Source organism: Saccostrea cucullata, unplaced genomic scaffold (assembly GCF_032062105.1).
Source record: "Saccostrea cucullata isolate Sc308-1 unplaced genomic scaffold, CSIRO_AGI_Scuc_v1 ctg5740, whole genome shotgun sequence".
NCBI lineage: Eukaryota > Metazoa > Mollusca > Bivalvia > Ostreida > Ostreidae > Saccostrea > Saccostrea cuccullata.
This window is the reverse complement of record NW_026937782.1, coordinates 7,673-22,204: the sequence shown is the minus strand read 5'-3', so window position 1 is coordinate 22,204 and position 14,532 is coordinate 7,673. Positions and strand designations below refer to the sequence as shown.

Genomic DNA, 14,532 nt, shown 5'->3' with positions numbered 1-14,532 from the left:
AAGTGAAAATTGTTAAAAACTAGTATCTATGTAAATTTAAGAAGTTATTGTGTTGTGTATGTGTTTGTCGTTTGTCTTAGTATGTTATCGCGCGTGTTCAATTTGAGGTGATTTGATAATTCACTTTCGCAGGAATTTAGAAATTAAAAGTTGGTATGATTTTCTTTTAAAATTTTATACAAAATTCATCAATTCTTCTTGCAAACCTAATATTCAAAATTAATATAAATATTGTAGTATATGAATTAAAAAAAAATTGCATGAGATTTTATGAAAAATGAATTCAAAACTTTTGTACATCAGAAGTATTAAAACATTTTTTTCTATGGCTTTGCTTCATACAGGTGTTGCTTACTCCTTCCACCTGATCCCATCTCAGGTGTAATCAGTTACCCATGTATTTGTCCTCTTTACGATTTGTTCATCAGTAATTTTTCATATAACAATATCTTATTATTTCTTTCATTTGAAAACGGTGACCATCTCAAATTAAAGAATTAAAGAACATAAAAAGAAATGAAAAAGAATATTCAAAAAAAAAATAAAGAAAAAATATCTGTATTTCATTTGTGAAAAAACATGCATTTTTTAATGCATGTTGAAAAAATATACATTTGACTTTACCACAAATGACACGGTCTTTGAAAAACAATGTTCTTCGGGGCGTCGTAATTGCCACGAAACGGCAATCTTTCCTCGTTTATTATAAAATAGATGAACTATTTTCAAGAAAATGATTCATTCTATCACAAAAATGTATCTCTAACTTTCACCTTTTCCAACTTTTCGAATGAATTGAAACAGATAGGAAAAAAGAGTACTTACTTCATGGATTTTACATAGAAATTTATTTCAAATTCGACCTCATAACTGAAAATCCATCCTAGGTTACTGAACACACTGTTAGTCGGCGATACACGATATGAGTAAAAAAAATATGATACTGACATAGAGATAGAAGACGTACAGACGGACAGACAGACTGGTCCTTATATGGTACGCTGAAAAGCTGGGCCTAATATTGTTTGGAATTTACACTAAAACGTTCATGATAATTCCCTATTATGTTCTTTTAAAAAGGAGTATGAATTTATAATCAAGTCTGATCTATGTTGGTATAACATTTTAAATATGTAGACAAGTGCGATTGAAATAGATTAACAAGGGTTCTCGTGGAATTTTCTCTTTTTTTTCAGGAAAAAAAACTTTTCTTTGTATCTATTGTGTTTATGACTTCTTGAAATAAAACTATTAAAATGTTTTTACTTAGAATGAGGAGAGGACTATCAAAGTATCGAGTTATTTATGTACCTCTTGCACACCAATCATGGCATATATTTTCCTGAAAAGAAAATATCACAGCCATCATGCATCTCATATCCGGTATATGTAATTAATCAAACAAGGAAAAAGGAACAAGGAAATTAGAAATATTGAGTAAACAGTGCAAGGGTAATGTAAATTCTTTCAGTATGAAACAGCTATATTTTACTTTAATCTTTATTTTTCAAAAGTATATAATAATTCTATGTGACAATTGTTCACATTAATTATTATCTGGAAATGTATTGGCATTGTATCATAGATTCTTTTCAATTTAAACATTTTGTATTGGCTTTTTGAGTAGATGAATACGATGCAACTATTTTTTAAAAGAATCCATATGTAACCTTTGAGGCAACTATTTTTTTTTTTAGTTTGATACCAGGTATCTAGTAACAATAAGGCCGTTATTACATGTACATTGTCCGTTTTCTTTAACTAGCTCAAAATACTAAAGAGAATAATTTATTGGATTAAAAGATGTATTCGTTATCATTATAAAAGTAATTTACATTTATCAAATGAAAACGTAATCAGCAGTTATAAAGATAATACATCGTTATGTTTCAAATATGGTGTAGATGGCCCTCGAGTTTAAACGTGCGCAGGAATTTTGGCAGGAACAAGCCCAATTCGAAGCTCAGAAAAGTAAGTCATAGCAATGATCATAATCATCATTTGATCATAGCTCATCTAGCTTTATAAGCGTCAAAAGGCGCCATGCAGCAGATGCTTGCATGTCGGAGTGTGTTTGAAAGACGTGTTAGGAATAGATTATCTATATGCACTCATAGTATACAGTTATGATCATTGTAAAAAATCAAAAGTAACATTGATGTCTTATCATACCTATATCCATGAAGTAAAAATGTCAGAAAGGGACAAAAATAACGCATAAGAAGGTTTAAGAAATGAAACCATTGTTCGATTTATGGTCTTTTTTAAAAATAATTAATGAAATGCAAATTAAATTACAGGAATAGGTCAATTAAAAATGTTTGTAGACAAGCAGTTTTTGGGGGTCATGATGATGTTATATCATGGGTAATTTGTACTTTTAAAAAATCCAATGAATAAACATCTTTACAAAATTATGGTTCATTCACCAGGTCGTGATTGGGATAAACTCGTCACATGGATAGGTGTTAATTTAAACAATATTTTATTCACAGATGTTGTCGTGAATAGGATTGGGCAGCAGGCGCAGCCTATTTTAGCCCTCTCCCTACACATGGATAGGTGTGACCAACAAAATCTGAAAATATTGATCTCCCATGAACATTGATTATTTCGGTGTATTAATTAATTGTAATATATTTAAAGATTTTGAATTGATTCATCAACATGGAAAAGGCCCAAGCAATATTTTTATTTTGGACACGTCATCAAGTCTTGGGAAGGAGGGATTTGAACAACTGAAAGAAGTATTTTGTACAATTATTGATGGTAAGTACTTTTATATATACTTTTTCTAGTGTTTGTTGAAAAATGTTCATTGATTTAGAAACACTCGAGAGAGATGCATGACACAGGAAAAACACAAATATAAATAACTTCATGAGGTTGAACAATATAAATCAACCAGAAATCTCTGTCGAAACTGAAGCTCTGCTGGTTTGTACTTATAGCAAAGGAAGAGTAAAGTACTTAACCAGTAGGGAATTGAAACTTTACAACAGCAATAAATAGAATAATGACCCTTTATTAAGTCTCCTTATGTTCTAAGTGTAGTTTACTTGCATGCAACATTATATTATAATTAGACTAAAACTGTATTTGGAGTACTATTTTGAGAGTATTTCACAGAAATTTCTATTTTTAGTAACCAAGGCAATAATATTCATCGAAGTCAAAATCCGATATACAGAATTGTGTATCTTAGTGTAGTCTACTTGTGTCCCAAGTTATATTGAAATCAGACCAAAACTGTAGGAGGAGTAGCATTTTGAAAGAATTTCACAGAAATTTCTATTTTTAGTAATAACGCCAACACAGTTCATCGAAATCAAAAACTGATAAACACAATAGTGTACCTTAGTGTAGTCTACTTCTGTGCCAAGTTATATTGAAATCAGACCAAAACTGTAGGAGGAGTAGCATTTTGAAAAAAAAATTCACAGAAATTTCTATTTTTAGTAACAACGCCAACCTCGTTCATCAAAATCAAAAACCGATACATAAAATTATGTACGTTAGTGTGGTCTACTCGTGTGCCAAGTTATATTGAAATCATCCCAAAATCGTAGGAGGAGTAGCATTTTGAAAGAATTTTACAGAAATTTCTATTTTTAGTAGCAACGGCAACACAGATCATCAAAATCAAAAACCGATACAAAAAATTATGTACCTTAGTGTAGTCTACTTGTGTGCCAAGTTATCTTGAAATCAGACCAAAACTTAGGAGGAGTAGCATTTTGAAAAATTGTTTACAGCTCTTCAGGTCTCTGACCAGTAGAGCTAAAAATTATTAGCTGAATATGTTTTATACAGCTCTTTCAAAGCGATTGAATATACGTTGCTCTTGATTTTTTTTTATTTTATTTTTTTTGTTTTTTGGTTTGTTTGTCTTTTGGGGGGGGGGGGCGCTCTGAGAAAAAAAAAAGTTGATAATGTGTAATTTATTCTTTTTAGAGTATGCAAACCATCCAGACATTGACGAAAATGTAGCAGTTATAATATGTGGAAGAGACACTAAATTCCTACGTTATTATTCAAATCAGTACTCCGACATGATACATTGCCTAGGTAAAAGATGCTGATTTGGTACATATCATCAGTAAACATTTTTATTGCCATCCGTTTTCGTCCGTCGTCGTTCGTTATGCGTTTACATTTGAACATTTTCAGCTTCATCTTTGAAGCCTCTGAATAAATTTCGAATTTTGGCATATAGCATCTGTGGCTGAAGGAGAACAAAAATTGTGAATTTCATGGTCTCTTCCCCCCCCCTCCCCTGGGGCATGGGGTGGGACCAAAACCACTAAAATTAGTTCAATCTTTGAAAATCTACTTTACTCTTGGACATCAAGCCGTCAAACTGTTGTAATCATTATTGGGTCCTCTACCAAAATTGTGAAATGCATGGCCCCAGGGTCAGGGGTTTAAATGTTAGGGCGGGGCTAAATAGATTATATAGTGAAAAAGCATTATTTCTTTGAAAACCTTTTTTCTGCTCCTGGGCATTAAAAAACCTAACCAAGTGCATAGTTAAGTTGAATATGGCTGCCTTTTTTAAAATTGTGAATCTTATGATCCCAGTTTTAGGGGTTCTTGTGCTAGAACGGGGCTATATATAGATTATATAGTAAAAATGTAATTTCTTTGAAATTTTTCTTCTCTGCTCATGGGCATTGAATAAATTAACCAAGTGCATAGTTATGTTGAATAAGGGTGTCTCTTCCCAAGTGAATTCATAGCCCAGGGTCAGGGAGTCTAGTGCTAGCCCAGATAGCATGACTATGTTGGGCCAACATTTGTAAAAGGTTGTATGGTTGGCGTTGGGGGAACAACGTTGGGCCAACGTTGAACCAATGTTATCAAGTCAACCTTCTTGACCATGACAGAATTCCTATGTTGGCCCAACGTAACGTAAGCAACTTCCATTCACTTTAGTTCCCAAGGAAGGAAGGTTCCTGGTGTTGGTCCAAAGTTGGACCAATGTTTATAATACACCCTTAAAGAAAAGTGTATTTACAAGTTGGTAGTAGTATGTTGGCCCAACGTTGGCCCGATGTTTGTAATACACCCTTAAAGAATGTGTCTTATCAAGTTGGTAGTATATGTTGGCCCAACGTTGGCCCATTATTAGTAATACACCTTTAAAGAAAATGTCTCATCAAGTTGGTAGTATTATGTTGGCCCAACGTTGGTCCATTGTTTGTAATACACCCTGTAAGAAAGTGCCTTATCAAGTTCAAGTAGTATGTTGGCCCAACGTTGGCCCGATGTTTCTAATACACCCTTAAAGAAATGTCTTATCAAGTTGATTGTATTATGTTGGTCCAACGTTGGCCCATTGTTTCTAATACACCCTTAAAGAACGTGTCCTATCAAGTTGGTAGTAGTATGTTGGCTCAACATTGGCACAATGTTTGTAATACACACAAGTGTTGTTTTGTTTAGGTGTTTAAAAGATGGGATATTTATATAGGGCCAACGTAGGCCCAATTATTATACTGCCAATTAATTGATGGTGTCAATTTTATAATTAGCTGCTGAACTTTACGTTGGGACAACGTTGGCACATTCTGAAATAATTAAGAGGACTTTCTATGTCCATGCTTATCATTGGATGACTGCTCTTGTTTAGATATGATATTTTCAAGTGATCACAGCACCAAAGAGTGTTTTATTCTATTTTTTGAATTGTGTTTATGCTTATATTTATTTGTAATAAACCAGAAAGCAGAACATCGTTGGCCCAATCTTACATTATGGTTGTATTATCTCTGTTGGGTTACCTTTATTGGGCCAACAATGGCCCAACATGGAATATCGATAGCTGGTAATGTATAATGGTGCGCTAATGCTGGGCTAACTGTTCGCATTATATCATAACATTATTATCATGAGAGAAAATATTTGTTTGGGGATTGGCATCGGCCCAACGTTGGCCCAATATACCATGAATCTGACTGAGGATCATGGGTAGACAACAACCGGGCTACTTGTAATATCCGCGCCATTTTTAATCTGACACAAGCGAGCGTAATGAGACTGATACCTTGCATATCTGCATCCACTTTGTAAGTATTTATAATATGTTTGCCTCGGCACAGCTGAATTAACGTTTAGTTTGTAAACGATATCATGTACAAATCTGCGCAAAGCAGACACGGGGAAGTGCAGAGGCCAGGTGCTGTTGGGTTAACACTGTACCCCAGATGGCATGATAACATTGGGCCAACGTTTGGCCAATGTCATCGGTTACATCGGGCCAATGTTGGCAAATGACATTGACCCAATTTAAGTTTGCTCATCGGCCCCATGTTGGACCGATATGTTGGGCCAACGTTGGCCCATTGTAGAGTGTTATTTCTACAGATATTGGCCCAACGTTGCGCCAACATTGGCCCAATGAATGCGACATTGTTTGACCAACATCAATAGGAACATTGGGCCGATGTTGGCAAATGACGTTGGTCCAGTGTCATTTTGCTCCTTGGCCCAATGTTGGCCTGATATTTTGGACCAACATTGGGCCAATGTGTATAAACATTTAATTGTTACAAATCTGTATATCAACAAATCTGATCATCTCTACAATCGAAAATAAATCTACAACCAACATTACTTGAAAGTACAAGCTAGCTAAAATAAATTTACAAGGCTTGTTAAAATTCTTGTAATTTATCAAAACAAAATAAATTATCAGTGATTAAATGTTTTTGTTTTTATACAAGAAAAATAAATCAAAGTATAAAATAACAAATGTGTTTTGATACAGTTAAAACAATAAATAATTTGCCCCTTATTTGTATTGAAATGTGTGACTAGTAAAATACATTTCCGAAGTCTACCACTTAATTTACTTATACACACTTAACGTCGAGCACATGATCAAACATTTTGAAAATGTTAAACTTGTTGAAGTTAAAACTAAAATTATTCAGTACTAAACATAAATTGGGTTCTTTCAATTAAAATTTGTTCAGTGCAACGACTTTTCTATACATGTATTTTATATGGGGCAACATTGAATCAAAATCGTTGTGATGATGATAATGATCAAGCGTAGAAACGTTATGCATAAATGCCTTCATCATGCAAGCTAATCACTTAATCACACCATGAAACAAAAAAGACGGTTATTCCTTAATTGACAGCTTAAACATATAGTGATATACTTGTAAATTTAATCGTATGTTTACTCTTTACTGAGAAAAGTAACAAATGTATTAAGTACCAAATACTACAATTTTAGTGCTACTGGAGATTCTAAAAAGACATTCAGAACACAATCAAAGAATAGCTAAGGTATGCCAAGGACAGGGATGGGGGAGGAAGAAACGGACAGAGAAGAAAAAAGGGGGAGGAGGAGACTCGGGAGAGAGATGAGAAGACTTAAGAGAGGGATCAGATGGAAAGTGGCAGTGCCTAGCTTTTTCTGTTATATACTGTGACAAATCTGTAGTTCTACCCTTTTCTGTATCTGTTTGTCGGTTACAAACACGATGCAGATGCCAGAGACATTTTTTTGTGTAAGTAAACAAAATGACGGGATTCATTTTAGAATTATTTTAAGAACAGGGGGGGGGGGGCTTTGCTTATTTGTTGGACCTGCTTATTGATACCTGCAATTTACTGAACTTGTGCATAAATTTACATCAGAGAGGGAGTATACAGTCATGTAACCCTACATGTATCGCTTGAAGTGAGCATCAACTTTTATTTCTTTATTAATGTTTTCTTCATGCACTGAGCAATAAAATACTAGTATGTTATAAGATAATTTTATGTTTTGATTTCTTTTTCCTCAGTTTTTTAATTAATGCTATGAGATATATATTGAGAATATGTATTAAACTATTAATCTAGCATATATATATAGTATTAAAGGGCTTTTACCATTAAACTGTACTATAAAACTAGTATAACCTTAATATATGTATTTGTTTGTCAATTTTGAGGACAAATGGCCAACCAGTGAAGAGCAAATGAGTTGTCATGATAAAGAGCCAATAAGATACAAACCAACGTTGGCCCAAAAATGATGTTTGCCTAATATTGAAAGAATAAGTGGCCCAACAATGGCTCAATGATATCCGTTCGTTGGTCCAGCAATAAGCCAACAAGTTGGTCTGATTAAGGGCCGATGAGCAAATTACCGTTGGCCCAACATTAATTGCTTACAATGGCCCAAATGTACAAAAATGACGTTTGCCCAACATTGAAAAAATACATTGGCCCGACAGTGGCCCAATATTAACTGTTACATTGGCCCAACAATAAGCCAACAAGCTGGGTTGATTAAGGGCCGATGAGCAAATTACCGTTGGCCCAACATTAACTGCTTACAATGGCCCAATTGTACAAAAATGACGTTTGCCCAATATTGAAATAATACATTGGCCCAACAGTGGCCCAATATTAACTGTTACATTGGCCCAACAATAAGCCAACAAGTTGGTTTGATTAAGGGCCGATGAGCAAATTACCGATGGCCCAATGTTGAATACAAACGGTGGCCCAACATAAGGAGCATTGTTGGCCCAACAAAGGTCCAATAACATCCTGCTATCTGGGAGGGCGGGGCTGTAATTATTATATTATGTAAATGTATAAATTCTTTGAAATCCTTCTTCTCTGCTCATAGGCTTTAAATGAACTAACCAAGTACATAGTTATGTTATATAAGGCTGCCTCTTCCAAAATTCATAGTGAAAAGAGATTCTAGTGCCAAGGCGGGGCTATAAAGATTATATAGTGAAAATGAATTATTTCTTTGAAAATCTTCTTTTCTGTGCCTGGGTATTAATCCAATGAACTATGTACACTGTACATAGTTATGAGGAGGAAGGATGCTTCTTTTAGATATGTAAATTTTCAGGGCCCCTGGGTCAGGGCTTCGTGTGTTAGTGTGGGGCTCCAATGTTTACATAATGAAAATGCTTAAATTCTTTGAAAATCTTTTCCTTTGCTCCTGGGTATTATTATGCCAATAATGTAAGTACATATTTATGAAGCTGTTTCTTAAAAACTGGTTAATTTCCGGGCCTGGGTCAAATGTATCGGAGGGGGAGGTTAGATAGTCTGAAAATAAATTAATGCTTTGAAATTTGCACCTTAAGAAAGTATAGACCAAAATGGCAGACGATACTAACAACATCGCTGAAGTGGGACAAACCATGAAAAATACGAACGATGTGACGCCGAATCGTAAAACAAATACATAGTAATAAACAATGAAGGTAAGTTGCATAAAAATGTACAATACAAGTTGCGTATAGGTTAACAATAATAAAATAATGACGTTCGAGGACGGAGAACAATAACCTAAACCCCCGTTGTAAATTAGAATCTTACGAATCGCCATGACCAAAAAGGAAAACAACGTGAACGACAGACACACATGAAAAACGGTATTTACAATCAATTTAAACGATGAGTTGTAAGTTAATTGTTATAAAAATTCATAATAAATACTGGTAAAATTGTAAGAGTCCATATTTTTACGTATCCATGAATTCACAGTCCATATTTGCTCTGTGGTAAACTTGGTCATTTACCAAACATGAAAGTGTAGGATTTACCAAACATGAAATAATAGGAATTACCAAACATCGTTTTATAGCACAATTGGTAATGTTTGCAGTTCAGATATAATTCCTGTAAGAGAAGGCATGTACAAATAATGATTACAAACTTCTCATACGCATATTGAATGAGGGGGGAGGGTGTCTCAAAACACAAATACTTCACAATACGTAAAACAGGGATGGGGTAATCGTAATCAGTAATCGTAATCAGCTGTAATCGATTACATTTTGCCAAGTAATCATGAGTAATCAGTAATCACCCATTTTTCTGATTACAAGTAATCGTAATTTAATCGATTACCCTAAAAAAAGTCCTGTAATCATGATTACTTTTTGATTACTTTATGATTACAATTATTAAAACAAAGTTCATTAAATAATGATTTTTGATGATATTCAGTGAGCAAAAGTTATTATAAAATTATAAGCTATTTTTAGTAAATTGTTTTCTTCTAATCCTTCCAGAAATGCTTATTATCAGGTCCATTGTCCAGACAGTGAGTAATTTCTATCAGTTCCTAGCTTTATCCAGTAGTAATTTCAAAATACTTATTCTCCATTTTGACTTGATATATGTAATTAAACTGGAAGAAAATTACTACAGGATCATTTTAAAGTTTGATTTTTTTTTGTTGGTTTCAATCAATTAACGTGAAATGCAACATTTTGTTTTCACTATAAAAATATTTTTGAATAAATATGTTTTTTTAAAATATCAAATATTCCTTTATTGTATTCTAAAAATAACTTTTTTTGATTTTCTGTGTACATAAAAAGATATGCGATTTAATTAGTATTAAAACACTGGTATACTAAAGTTGGGTCAGCTTGGGTTATAACAATTATTGAACTATCCATGCTTGCCCAGTCAATGTGTTAATTCTTGTAAAAACATCCAGTAATTGGCAGCTTAATTGAAAAGCTCATCACTAATCAAGAAGGACAATTACCGGGGTACTTGTGTAACAGTTCTCTATCGAATCCCTTTATGCATAACTTTAATTATGTCCAGTTTGATAAATAAATTCTTTTTATTTCTATCTCAAAAATAACACAGATATTTACTTGTACTTAAGATAGAAAACACGAACTTGATAAATCTTATGCATCTATATTAAGAAATTTACCACCAAACTTTTCTTGATTTTACCTTATATATACCTAAAATATAAAAAATACTTAAAAAGAGAAGACTGAATTAAAAACATTCTGTTGTTCTTGAACATTAAACAAAAAAAACTTAATGTAATCTAAAGTAATCATAAGTAATCATGATTACATGAAGGAAAAGTAATCAGATGTAATTGATTACTTTTAAAAATGTCTGTAATCAGCTTGTAATCGATTACTTTTAAAATCCAAAGTAATTGTAATTTAATCGATTACTTTTGAAAGTAGTCGACCCCATCCCTGACGTAAAAGAAGTATTAGAAAACATGCTTTGATATAATGCAATGTTCTTAAATTATGCACACAAAAAAAGCACACGTATTTGACTACGTTCCGCAAAGAATTAAGATGTGAGCACAGCCAAATATCCAAAAATTAAAACATGTATGTTTTTAATCTTCAGAAACAGATGTTTTTTATGTAATTGTATATTTTGGATCAGAGGTTGTGCTCTATATGAAATAATGAAAAAAAAATTGGTTCATCTTTACACTATTTCAACGAATGTACAGGATATGGGGAAGATTACGCATTTTTGCCGTCATTGACATGAGGGAAAACCACGTCATGTTAAATATATATATGTCACCAACAGTCCAAATAATAAGTATTGAATTTTCAACCTAGACTGAACATTTTTTATTCAGAAATGCTCAGGGCCAGAAAGGTCTTAAATGGCTCTTAGTCTTTATCTAAGAGATCTCCATTTATATATCCATTTATTTAGGCCTTAGGAATGTGAAATATTAAAGAACAAATTAACATATTTCTTTTCAAAGAGAACTGCATCCATGTTATCCTTTACGATGAAAAATGAAGGGTATGACCACGATAATTCTTATGTTACTGGCATGTAAATTTCCTGATAAAGAGTTCTCAGAAAGAGATCAGGTAATATGTTTTATGAATCCAGCACCTTTATTTTTACACATTTAATCGTGAAATTCGTTTTAAAAAGTTTTGATCAATTTATTGAGAACTCCGCTCTAGTATTCCTAAGTTTTCATACGTTTTTATAATTTTTAGGAGGATATATTTGAAATTTGCTCCAAGAAGACATTATATAATTCGGGGGGTTCTGTGAGGGCAGAAGTTGTCGATGAAATGGATGATGTATTTCAAGAGAGAGATCCTCGGATGCCTCCTTTAGGGTCACGAGTCAAACGTGGAAGGGACTGCTGGAAGTGGAATTTTCAGGATAGCAATGGTCCTGGGACTGTTATCGGGCATATAAAGGAAGGTTGGAACACTTCAATTACATTTTCGTTTTATACCTTTTGGTAAAAAAAAATAATTAAGTCGGAATATGTCCAATAGTCATGGTTGAAAGTTGTGAATTTTTTAATGCAATATCACATGTACTAGTATATTAATAAGCGAACTGGATTCACATATAAACAATTTTATGTTTTTTGCAATTCATTATGTTCTTTGATGCCATATTAATATTCAATTGGAAAAAGTCACTCCATATTTGAATTTAAAAGTGTTGGCTTAAATGACTGTATTAATAGGAGACAATGTAGTTGCCTCAACCTTTCATTGCACTTGCCTGTATTTTTGGCCTTAAAGTGTATCTAAAAAACTGTTAATTGCTGTGCTTAGAAAAATAATTGCTGTGCGGATAAGCAAAGACTCACGCCTTTTTAGTTTTCTTCTGTTTTAATATCTTTGATTATTTTCATATTTATCTTTTTTTTTCTCTGAATTTCTGGATTTAAAACATTAGATTCTCCAAGTAGTTGCAACAGACATTTAAATTCTTAAATCATTGATTGATAACTGGTCATTTATATTTAAAATTTCTTATGTATAAATTTGGAAAGTCATAAAAATCTCGGGAAAAAAGTTTTTTTGGCATGAACGATTTTTCTAAACAGGTGGGTGGTTAAACGTAAAGTGGGATGCTGGTGAGACATATGGCTACAGATATGGATCTACCATAGAGGAAAGGAATAAATACGACGTTCAAGTCTGTAACGAACCCAGAATTTTAGAAAATGAGACTATTGCAACGGGCTGTATGGTCAAAAGAGGTAAAACCCGTCCTACATGTTGATAACTATTTAATGTTAAAACACAAATTGGAAAAAAATTACAAAATTTTATATGTGGATATTGATCTATGTATAGACCCTGACTGGAAATGGGGAGATCAGGACGGCGGTACTGGAAGTATTGGATCCGTTTACAGAGTGAATCGAAATGGAACTGTCTTTGTACGTAATCAATGATGACGTTTGTTTTTGTTTACTTTTATTAACTGGATAAAGAAATGTCTGTACAAGGTTGATTGATTGTATATTGTTCAATGCCCCATTCGAGAATTTTTCACTCATATAGAGATGTCGCCGTATGGTGGTGAAGAACTTCAAATTTAGACCTATACTCGGCACTCAGGGCCATTAAACAGTAAGACTTCCTTATCGTGCCAGCGCCTACCTTGACACTGGACCTACGTTTTTAAGGTCATGTTAAAAAAAGTGACTTTCACTTCTAATGCCGAGCGCTTGGAGAAGGAACAGTTACTACCTATAATCATGTTAACGTCTTAAGTTTGACGCGACGCCGCAAACGAGAATCAAACCCAGACCTCCTAATCACAAAGCCAGCGCTCTACCTCTAGGATACGGATACCGGTGTATATATGATTGCATATTTTTCTCCGACAGCTAATTTGTAAATAATGAAAAGGTATAGTAATAATTGATAAAAAATGGTGTACTCAATACTTAGCAACACAAACACATTAAAAAAAATCTTCTCTTACAGGTGCGATGGCCAAACGGCCGAACTACAGAAAACAGGTTTGGGCATAATGGAAAATATGATCTACAGATATGGTAATTATCGTTTTCAATGTCTACAATATTCTGCTTATGCATATGTACATAAAGGTCTTTTCAATTATACTATAAAGGTGCTTAAAATATTTTTCTGTATTTTTATTTTGTAACGGATTTATAAATACTGACATTATATATACACAATAAAACTTATTTGGAGATCCTAGAGCAACATATTATCAAATGTTTATTTATACCTGCAGCGATCCATTTTCAGCAAATCAATTGAGTATCTCCAAGATCAAATCAGGAAAGCAGCTCGTAATTGCCCTGTAAACGATCCATTTGTTAATCTTTCTGAAAGTTCACCTTTTAAAGGTACGCTACTCAGTCCGAGATCTTATTTCAAACAAACAACAAAAAATGATCCATGAATAAAGCATTTTTTTTTTTTATTTTTTTTCTATGCAGTGACTGAATCTGGAAACTATCTTGACTTACAGGCTGGAAAAGGTCATGAAAAACCTTCAGCTAATGTACCTCTCTTGACAATTTCTCAAGGAAAGTATTTCAAAAAACGACAAGGTTGAGGACGAATCATCAGATATAGAGGTTGATGGATTATCAAATTCAACGGTTTTTACAGCCGTAGATCAGTGGTTTTGGAAAGATTAACAAGGTTATTGGAATCCAAATCCAAGAAAAATGAACGATAAAATCAAAATCAGTCACAAACGAAATCTTAATTCCACTGTCATTGTTACAGTTAAGGAGAACACGTAGGTATTAAGTATGCTAAGCTTTGAAATATAATTCCATGAATAATAAGGATGGTTGCGTATGTTTCTAATGTTTTTGGTTGCGTAAAAATGCATTGAAAAAAAATTATTAAAATTGGTGCATGATCGAGAAACCAATTCTCCTTCAGACAGGACCTACCATTTTAACGATGAGTATATTGAGCTAGTCATACATTGTTATCTTAGAATTCTTCG

The 14,532-nt window shown here is 33.3% G+C and overlaps 1 pseudogene; it reads left to right on the top strand.

Annotated features, from left to right (window-relative positions):
* The first annotated feature begins 1,798 nt into the window (after nucleotides 1–1,798).
* Nucleotides 1,799–13,598, top strand: LOC134248827 (uncharacterized; annotated as a pseudogene).
* The last annotated feature ends 934 nt before the right edge of the window (nucleotides 13,599–14,532 follow it).